Source organism: Enhydra lutris, unplaced genomic scaffold (genome assembly GCF_002288905.1).
Source record: "Enhydra lutris kenyoni isolate GAN:26980312 unplaced genomic scaffold, ASM228890v2 scaffoldscaffold9, whole genome shotgun sequence".
NCBI lineage: Eukaryota > Metazoa > Chordata > Mammalia > Carnivora > Mustelidae > Enhydra > Enhydra lutris.
In genome coordinates, this window is record NW_019154093.1 from 70036458 (window position 1) to 70047922 (window position 11465).

Genomic DNA, 11465 nt, shown 5'->3' on the forward strand with positions numbered 1-11465 from the left:
ATTTTTCTTTTCTACGTTATCTTTTCCAGTATATATGTGTCTGTGTATCTGTGTATGTGTCAGATTTAGGGTTTGAGTACCTGGGTATATGTTATTTTTACTTTGTTGTTATTAAGTATTACAAATGGAGATGGTCTTACTTTACTCTGTTAATCATCACATTGTTAGAGTTATAAATATAGACCCTGTTCTTACTGGGAGTACAATTTAGAGGTGATAGGAAATGAGATTGTGGGAACCATTACTGGAGTGTATTAGTTTGCTAGGTTTGCTGTAACAAAGTCCCACAGAGTAGTTGGTATGAAAAGCAGAAATTTATCATTTTCACATTTCTGGAGGCTTGGAAGGTCCAGGATGAGATGTTAGCAAGTGTTGGTTTCTTCTGAGGGCAGTGAGGGAGACTGTTTAGTCCCTTAGTCATGTTGTGATTTGCTGGCAATCTTTGATGCTTCTTCACTTGTAGAAGTATCACCCTGATCTCTGCATTGATCTCCATATGGCATTTTCCTTGTGTGTGTATCTGTGTCTAGTTTCCTTTCTTATAAAGACACCAGTCATAATGGATTAGGAGCCCAGCCTATTCCACCATGGCCTCTTCTTAACTAATTATACTGGCAACCCTCTAGTTTCCAAATAAAATGTCATTCTGAGTCCTGTGGACTTCAACATGTGAATAGTTGAGGGACACAATTCAACCTATCCTACTAGGACTGTGGGGAAAAAAAAAAAAGTAAAAGTGACACGTTTGTTTTTTAGTAAAAAGTGCTTTTTAAAGTAACTGAAGGAATTATGTGAAGAGCAGAGCAGTCTGAGAATAGAAATGTTTGCTAGAAGAACTTTCATTTGCATTCAGTAAAAATACCACTTATTCTAGACTACTTAAATTTCAAGTCCTCGATGGGAGCCATAGTCCAGTCTTTCTGAGATGTTGGCTTCTTAGGAGAAATGTGAATCCAGTTTCTGATATTGTTTTTTACTTTGATGGTTAATTTTATGTGTCAGCTTGACGGTATGGACCAAGGAATGTCCAGATATCTCTAGTTAAACATAATTTCTTGTTGCATCTGTGAGGTGGTTTCCAAAAAAAGAGTAGCATTTGAATTTGTGGACGGAGTAAAGCATTTGGCCCTCCATAGGGTTGGGTAGACCTCATCTCATCTGTTGAGGATATTTAGGGACTTTGTCATTCTGCCCTATGTGAACTCTAATATGAAATGCTACTCTCTGGGCAGGCAGTATAAAGTTTTATCTCTGATAAATCATCTATTTATTTTGCATGAGATACAGTAGGTTTTGTTCAGGTAAGAAATATATATATATATATATATATATATCTATTTTTAAAAAACTGATCCATTTTTTAAAATGGGGTAAAGACTGTACCCAATTTCATTTATTAAAAATAACTCTTGGGCGCCTGGGTGGCTCAGTGGGTTAAAGCTTCTGCCTTCGGCTCAAGTCATGATCCCAGTGTCCTGGGATCAAGCCCCGCATCGGGCTCTCTGCTCCGCAGGGAGTCTGCTTTCTCCTCTCTCTCTGCCTGTCTCTCTGCCTGCTTGCGATCTCCATCTGTCAAATAAATAAATAAAATCTTAAAAAAAAAAAAAAAAACTCTTCAAATTTTAGGAACAGAACCAAAATAGTTCATTATCACTCAATTACTTCATCATGAGTTTTGTTTTCTCTGAAAAAAGCTAGCTCACTATCCACAAGGTTGTATTAGCCCCCCCCCCCCATAGTCTATTTTTTTGTTTTGGTTTTGGGGGTTTTTTGGTCTTTGAGGTTTTTTGGGGGTAATAAGTCATTTTGTCTGCAAAATGAGCTGACACCTAGATTATAATACTCAGTGGCCTACCAGCTGACAGTAGGTGCTGTAAATGTTAGACTTCACATGAGAAATTATTGCAGTTAGTTTCATGAGGTCTCATGTCCTGTGAAGCAGAGAACTATAACAAAGCCAAAGATCAGTTTTGCAATGCTCTCAAGTTTCTGAAGACACCAGCAAGGCATCTGTGTTTTGAACACTTACAGATCTTCCTGGTGAGACAAATTTCTCTGAGTTTTTCTATAAATGTCTAGAAAAAAAGGATAGGAAACTCCCAAAACCCTTGAGGAATGCATTAACGTAAATACTGGATTCCTTCCTAAACAAAAGTAATAATTTTTATCCTTCCTCTAGTGAAACAAAGAAATAGAGAAAAATCAGAACATAGATGAATGATAGAGAAATACTGTGTAGACTATGGTACTCAAGTCAGAAATGAGGATAGTGTACCCATTTGGGAACTGCACAGATTAATGCTAAAATTTTGTATAACTCTATGCAGTGATTAATCGTCTTTATCAAATTTACCTTCCTCCTTTATCAGAATTATAGTATCATAGATGAGTGCACTATTTAAATTATTTTTTTCTTACTACTTTATAACCTTTTATTCCCTCTAACTGAGATATTGACAAAGGACATTATTTTACAAATGGCCTTGGATTATTCTTTTGGGAAATGATTTTTATGGTTCTGTATCTTAGATTGAATGAATGTCACCATTCCCTAGGATCCAAAGTGATGCACTGATTTGTTCAGATCAGTGTTCTTTCAGACAGGTATGAGAATTCCTCTCTCTGCTGTTTATCTCAAAGCCGTGTAGCTTGAGGTGTTTTTCCAGAATGGTGTGAAACTGCTAGTTTCCATCCTAATACTTTACTTTCCAAAGTCACATAGTTGACCGATTCAGGTGTCTTTTCCCCAAGGAGCACCACAGACTATCTGGAACACAGGGTATGGTAACCTTTATGGTATATAGCAGGTATCTCTCCAGTAGATTGACAGGAAGAACCAAGAGAAAGTAAGAACACATGTTTCCCAGCAAGAAGACCTATCTGTACGGCAAAAAAAAAAAAAAAAAAAAAAAGGAAAAGGAAGAGGTAGAAGGTTGCCCTGAAATACCAGCAACCTATATTGATCCATCACCAAATGGAAAGTGAGAAATTTCTGAGGAAAATTCAGAATAAGTAGAACCAACATCAGTTTCTACCTCTGAGATTCACTAAATCTGTCCATTTTAAGACACTTGTCAATCCCTTCCTAAGCTTCTGGGCTTTCTTAATTTCCTTGTTCCTGATTCCTGTGCCCCCAGAGTCTCTTTCTGCAACCCCTTTTTCAATATCCTGGCTTTTTTGCAATAATGACATACAGTCTCCTTTCTTCCTTTCTTCACTTTGTAGCTTAGCCAGAGTAAAGATTATTCCCTTTAGTAAAGAATTCTAACTAAGCAGCTAACGTAGCACTCTTTAGTTTCTCTTCCTCTTTTTTTTTTTCTTGATTGTCCCCAAACTGAGTAGTTGCCATTAAAAACTGAGTAATAGTGTGTCCTTGCTGTTTTACCACCTTTTTCTTAACTCGATTTTGGATAGTTGGCAAAAGAACCAGAGAAAGGTTGCTAAGACGAGAGGGCAGATTTTTATCTGCCCCAAGGTCCCTGCCAGGGAATTCTAAGGAAACTTTAATAATCTGCTGATGGAAATCAGTGAGGAACCCACCTATTGCCTAGGTACACAGCTGCAGTTTCTTCCAGCTCACCTTTATTTAGTAAAAGAGGCTTCAGGTACTGTCTTTAGCAATCCCTTATGGTGAATCTCTAACTCTCATAGTTTTCCAGTAGTTGTGAGAGGTGATGGAAAGTTAGCTTCCCTTGGCCACCATATTGCTTGATGTGGTGATCTTCTGTACCCCAATGCACTTGCTCCAGTAAATGAGCAAAATCACTGGTTGTAGAATTCCATGCAGTAACCAGTTTACACGTCCATTTACAGGGCTATAAACTGAAAGCATGCTACAGATTACTTCTACAAATTTCTAGGGCACAGGGAAAAGAAGCCTTTAAATGGGTAATATCAGATGGCAAGAAAGGCATGTGGTGCTTACCACAGAGGCCTGGTTAGCTTCTCAGTGCCATTAGTTTCACTGGTGACCTGAATAGAAAGGGCTGGTTTTCCTTATACTGAGACAAGAAAAATGTAACCTATATAGCAGTTTGGATTCTCTTCCTGTATTGATGTTTGTCAGGTTAACACCTCACCTCATTTGTTTCCTTCTTTGAAGGGACTAGTGCAGCTTTTCTCCATCTTGCTGCCTTCATATGTGAACAGAAATTTTTACTCAACTTTTCAATGACTCACAGACCAGGTCTCTTTAGCAAGTCTACTTTCCTAACTGGTGTGTGCCTGATAATGAACTCTTGGAGATGGAATTCGGTCTAGGCTAGGAGACACATAAATCTGTGTCATCAAAGAGAGCAGGCAGTTCATTACTGGCTGAAGATACTATGTTCTCATTTCTTTTTGAAGAGAAAACCAACAATGAAGAGAAGTACCCATCTAAAAAATCATTACCTCCCCTTTCCCTTCATTGGTCCCTTCCAGGCAGGGAGGGATAAAGACATACAGGGGAAGTAGAGGGAACAAGGACAGAAAAACATTCTCCATAGACCTATCACTCCAAGTGTTAGGATTAGCATATGAAAATCCAGAATATAAATTTCTAAATACTGGAAGATAAAGAAGAATTTTACATTTGTATGATGAAAACAGGGCTTTGGGTACCTGGCTGGCTTAGTTGGTAGAGGATAGGACTTCTGATTTTGGGGCTATAAATTCAAGCCCCACGATGCAGATATTACTTAAAAAATAAAATCATTTTTAAAAAAAGCTTAAAAAGCAGTGATTGAAAAATCTTAACTTCTAATAAATGTTAAAATATATTTAAAATTTGCATTAATACTATATATATATATATGCAAAATGGAACTAAAACTTTGAAGTTGTTATGTTTTTACACAAGAAAAGATTAGTTGGCCTGTTCTGTTCAAGAATAATCATAAAACACATACACTTTACTTTGTAAAAAAGAGAAAAAAGAAACCTTCAATTTCTTCTACTTTGGAGGGAAGACCTCTTCTAAATAAATTCACAAAACATTCTGATTTGTATTGGGAGAAATTGTTTTGAAATACAGCTGAGATCTTATTGGAAAGTTAAAGAATAGTATTTTTCAGCTTAGAACATAAAGTGAAATTAAACAATGATTTTTCTATGTTTTTTTTTTTTTTTTTTGGTCTGGCAGTACTTTATAAAAATTAAAATGTGAGATTAGAGATGAATGGGAAATATATATGTTTATTATAGAACTTTTCCATAAGGAAAAAAAAAAACCTGTATAACCCCTACAGAAAAATGAAATTTATTTTTAATCAAGGTTGTAACATAATGCACTCTATTTGGCTTATTGGAAATACAATGCTAAGGGAAGGTAACTTTCAAAGCACCATCCAGAGTTCTTTATTTCAACAGCCAAAGGAATTATAAAATGTATAAAAATGGAAAAGATTGAATAATGCAACATTGTACATGTTTGTTTTGCTCCAAATGGTAAGAACTCTTTAAATGAAATCGAATCACTTGACAATCATATTGGGTCCCAAAATGTTCTTGAGAAAGTGGGAAACCCTTCCTAGACTACAGTGCATGTGATCTCTAAGTTAGTTTGACTCAGAATGTTACTCTTGTATGTTCAAAACCAGAAATCTTTTGTTAGAGGAGGAATAGTTGAAAATTTATTTGTAAAAAATTTAACAAAACCTTAATTCTGATACTACACATAATTCCTATACTTATCTATGCAAAGGCCTTAGATAAAAAGACATTGAGTGGAAATGGGAGTCATAAACTATTGAAATAAAAACCCTTTCAGGAAAATACCTTTCTATACCCATGCAAAAATGTCTCCATTTATCGAAAATCTACTGTATGCCCAGCTGTGACCTAAATGTTCACAAGAGAATTCAGAAGTCTTTAGGACAAAATGCGATTCTTCTAAAATAATAATTGTCTATAGTAGTCACAATGGCATTTGAGCAGAATTGTGCTTTTATAGTTTTTCCTCATATCTATTATAATGCTGTCTTAGTACAGAGTTTTTCTTTTGGTAAGTATACCAAAGAATAGTACTAGTAAAGGTAATTTGCTGTACCCATATAAAACTCTAGTTGAAGGGATTTATTATTGTTCAATAGGTTTTCTTCATAGCAGAATGAATCATACAACTTATCTAACTATAATTACATAAAATGCCTAAATAATTTAACCAGTTGGGTAAGGGATAAGCCCAGGATTGCCAAACTGATCTACTTCTTTAATTATTAAAGATAGTGTCCCCCGTAAAAATTCAGATTTCACTGTACTGATTTTAGCATTAATAATACATAATGCTAAAGAAACCACACATTATCTTTTTTTTTTTTTTTAAATAAGGACTGTATTTCAATAAGTGAGATCTGTGGTTTTATGCTGGGAGCTTTTTTGTTTGATTATTATGTTGCTGTTTGTTTCTTCTCCTTATTTAAATACTTAATGAAAGTTTTATCCAGCTTGTGCTCTGAGGCTTTGAAGCAAAGGGCATAATTTAAAATATCTAATAAGCAAATAAATGTCAGAATACTGGAAAAATATGGGATATGCAAAATATATTAAAAGCCCTGTTTTAGTAATAGAATAAATTCTGCTTTTCTCTTGAGATAATGAAGTATAAGAAATGAGATTCAGTAAGCTATAAAACGTTTTAAAAACATGGTGTGCAATGCTAATTTTTGTATGTTTGTCTGTTGCAGTGTCTTATACATAGTAGTGCAGAATGATCAGATGTAGATCCTACCAAAGATGCCTTTAATAAAGTACCAGATACCTTTTTAAAATTTTTCCATGTGTCATATAATGTATATACCGAATCAACAGGAAATTTTTTTTTTAATTTTTATTTATTTATTTGAGAGTCTGTGAGCACAAGTGGGGTTGGGCAGAGGTACAGGAGAGAGAGACTCTGAAGCCTACTCCTCACAGAGGGCAGAACCCAATGCAGGGCTCAATCTCCTGACCCTGAGATCATGATCTAAGCTAAAATCAAGAGTTGGAAACTTAACTGACTAAGCCACCCAGGCACTTGAACAAGAGGAATTTTCAATAATCAGTAGGATAATCAAAAGTATTTTTATTACAAATAGGAATTCTCAAAGTTTTATTAATCTATATATACATTTATAACTAAATAAATATTATGGCCATTTTATAAAGTGTAGTAAGATATTATAGAATTGTGAGGATTTGACTATTAATAGTCTTCAAAAGCATTTTAGGAATAGTGCACAGAGAATGAGTATCAAAAGGGTTTTATTTAAAAGGAAACATTTGCTACTTTAAATATAAGCCTAAAGTGAGAGGGATTTGAAAATGGCAGTAATTACATATATAAATATATATGTAATAAATACAAAATTTTGAGAGAAGTTGAAATTGAGGGATGGACTGATAAGAATGTGTTGTGAAACTGTGTAATTAAAAAACTGAGTAAAACTTCTCACAGAAATAACTATAGTAGTGGTGCATGCTGCGAACTTTATTACAATAATACAAGAGTGCAGTTAAATGGGATGTGTGGCAGTAGTAGAAGATAATGGCAGTTGAATAGACTAGAGCTGTGCTAGCTGGTAGCCTTTTAGAAAAGAGGAATGGTAGAGGGGACTATGTATGCTGACATTTCCAGCTGTGTATCTGAACACATGTGCATCTCTTGGAACTAATACAATAACACATTAATTTACTACCTAGTAAGACCAAATCTGAAACTCAGAACAGCTATGGCTATCTCCAAAATTGGTGTATTGATAGGTACTCATTGTATTATTTTGACAAGTCATCTAGATAGACAATAAGTTTAAAAATGTACTGCTAAGAAAAAGTTGCTATATATGAACTGCTTATAGGCAGTGCTCATAAAATTACCATCTATACATTTATCTTTACTAATTTACATTTATCTTCACTAATTTATCTTTACTAACAACCCCACCTAATCTGAAATGATAACACATGTTGGTAAGAATCTGGCCCTTGGGAATGAGTCAGCCCAGAGTTTTATTTCTGGTTTGGTCATAAACCATGTAATCTTGGTGGAGAATGTTGAGTTCCTCAGGCTCAGTTCCCCTCATTTCATAGTCTGTTGTCAGAGTTGACTGGTATAATGTATATAAAGCATGTTTAGCACAGTGCCTGGTAAGCACACAGTACATGTGAAATATTATTTTGAAAGCTTTAAATGGTTATTGTAATGAAATCAAGGTAGAGTGCACATTAGAAAGTAGACTATAAACTGCAAGGATTTTATTTTATTGCCTTCTATCACTCACAGTACACTGCACCTCAAAACACAAAGTTATAAATGATTAGAAAATAGTAAATCACATGGATTGTATTATATAATGTTAATAAAACCTAAAAATAGAAAAGCTCAGTTTTAGGCTTTCTAAATATACACAAGTATTTTTTTGAAGTATGCTAAACGAAATGGAGCCTAACAAAAATGCTGTGTTTTATTATTCTTAATACTATGACAGCTATTTCAATACAAATAAAAAATATACTACAATCATAAGCTACATAGATGTAGTTAGCATGTTTTTATGCCCTAAGAGAGATTATTATATAAGATGAAGTAAGGAAGAAAAGCCATAGAAGTTGACAGAAAATGTTTGCATATACCTTTTAAATTTTTTATTGTTAGCACTTTGGAATCCAGCTGTTACTGTATTCTGTGAAAAATCAACTTTGCTTTCTCATATAAACTAATATCCAGTAGATATCCATATATCATGCTACTATCCCTCTGAAAAAATTAGATTATAAACATACCAGCAGCTAAACCAAAGCTTATGATATTTATTCTCTCTTCACTTAGACTGCTATAGATGTGACAACTGTATAAAGCCTACATATACTTAGAATTTATTCAAATTTGTAAAAAATTGAAGTTTAACATGCATGTTACCTATTTATGCAGTTGTATTCTTTGCAATATTGGAAAAAAAATTTAAGCTGAAAAGGGCATCTTTTTAAAGAATGATGTGTATCTGTGTGCATGTATATGTGTCTGTGTGTGGTTTTATATATTGAATGGGAAAAGATTAATAATGCATTGATCTATGGCTCCCCCATTTAAACATTCTCCCACAATTTGCTAACATAACTCAATATTTCCTGCACACAGACCTTTCTTCCAATCAGTCATTTTCCACATTTCTTGACTTCCTGCTATGAAAAGAACACATGAACAAAAGCAAAATCTCTGGTAACCGTGACTCATAAAATAGTGTCAGAAAATGTTTTCACATATTTTCTCTCTATAAAAACAACCCATGGACATCACATTGCTTATTAACCACTATTATAACTAAGAAAAAAAATTATGTCCTTTTTCTTTTTTAGCCCAGTATATTTATGTAACCCTTGGTTAGATAATCTGAGGAAGTTTTAATTCAACTCTGATTAGTCAAAGATTTCAGTAAAACTAGTTATCATCACATTAGTCTCAGCTTTCAGAATAAGGTATTTCTGATGAGAGGCTACTATCTTCATTCCTTTTTCTTCACCAGCACCAACCTACTTCTTGATTTATGTAAATGTTATCATAGAAATGCCAACATCATACTCCCGCCTTTTTTCTGGGTTTGTTGCCAGCCTTGTTTGTCACTCACAGTCCCATATAGGAGAAAATATATATCAAAAGTTATCAGAATATATGTATGCATGAGTATATGTGTGTATATGCACCTTTTCATGAAAAACACTGGCTGCTGAAGACTTATGCTTTCAATGTTTCTGCTTCCCTTTATCAGTCATTTTTTTTTTCCCTTGGGGGATTTATTTCACTGCTCTTAATCTTGCCTTTTCTTTGGCCCTACCTCACATTTGTTCCTGTGTTGCCCATTTAATACAGAATCCACATGGTTCACATCATAGCCATAGGTTCATCCATCTTTTCCTTTGGTCTTTTACACTCAGAAAGTTCTCCTCTTGTGTTACTTTGTCTGAATTCATCACTTACACCATGAAGTTTTAGAAACATGCACTAAGAACAGAATAGGTAATTATATCTGTCCTTGAGAAATAGCCTTTACAGTATTAGACATATTAATATTTCATGGATATATTTCAGTATGATTTTATCATATTTGTTTAAGCAGCATAAAAAAGCTAACCAATTTGGCTATAGTGATAGAGAGGTTTTTCTTTAGAATATGACTTTTTTAAAATTTTACTTTGTTTCTTTGGTGATACGAAATTATTATGAACATTTATTCAAATTGGGTTTATTCTTTAACTGCTCCTATGTTACCCAAGTCTGGGGTATCAGGTACTCTGTTAAAAAAAAAAAAAAAAAAAAAAACTTTTTTTGGCACAAAAATTTATTTCAAGGATGGAACTTCTATTTATGCACAAAACTTCTTTTTTAAAAATTTTTATGTATTTGCGAGAGAGAAACAGAGAGACAGGGATAGCAAGAGAGAGCACAACTGGGGAGGAGGGGCTGGAGAAGTAGGGAGCCTGATGTGACAATCAACTAGATCCCAGGACTCTCGGGGCTTAATCCCAGGATCCTAGGATAATGACCTGAGCTGAAAGCAAGACACTTAACCCACTGAGCCACCCAGTGCCCCTGCATAAAACCTCTTTAATTTGTTTTTCTTTGGCTGTTCGAAAGAATTGCTGTATCCAACCCAACAACTTCGAACATGTCACATAGCTTGACTTTTTCCCAAGCCGAGGGCCTCAAAAATGACCCATTGAACTCCAGATACTGCAGCCACAGACAAGGACAGCCTGGCTCTCTGATCCATAGCCAGGTTCATAAAATCTTGGGTTCATGCTGTTGGGTAGGGTGTGTGTGGGTGTGTGTGTATGTGTGTGTGTGTATGTGTGTGTGTGTGTAAGCAGTGCAAGAGGAGATGAGATTTTAAAATCTATTCACAGTGTGACTAGTATTTACAAATAACTAAGAGATTTCCTGAATCTTTTACCATCATTAAGGATGAGGTTGATCTCAGAACCTAATAAAGTAGAGTAATAATCTGTCTTTTGAATCTTTACATTTTGATGTCTTTCAGGGTTCTAACTTTTGGCCTTAAAGTATTATCAATCTATATATGCTTCCTTAGTGATCTTATCCCACCTGGTCCACATATGAATATGTCATTTGTAGCATTTGTAGCACAAATCAGTCCCTCCAAACTGCAATGTTGAATGCTACATGATAAAAGCTAACATTTGTTAAGTAACCACTGTATATGAGGCACTATCCTAACAACTTGTATATTTTTACTCATTTAGCCCTCAAAAGAAATATATGATGGTAGGTACTATTGTTAACTCTTGAGAAAGGGACATTTGGGCATATATGTTACATATGTGTAACCTGTCAAAAATCTCATTCCCTTTTAATCCCTACATTTAATTAGAATTGTTCTAGAGACAGTGCATTAGTCAAAGAAACACCTTAAAATAGAAGTATTTCTGGGAGGAGTCAAGATGGAGAAGTAGCAGGCTGAGACTACTTCAGGTAGCGGGAGATCAGCTAGATA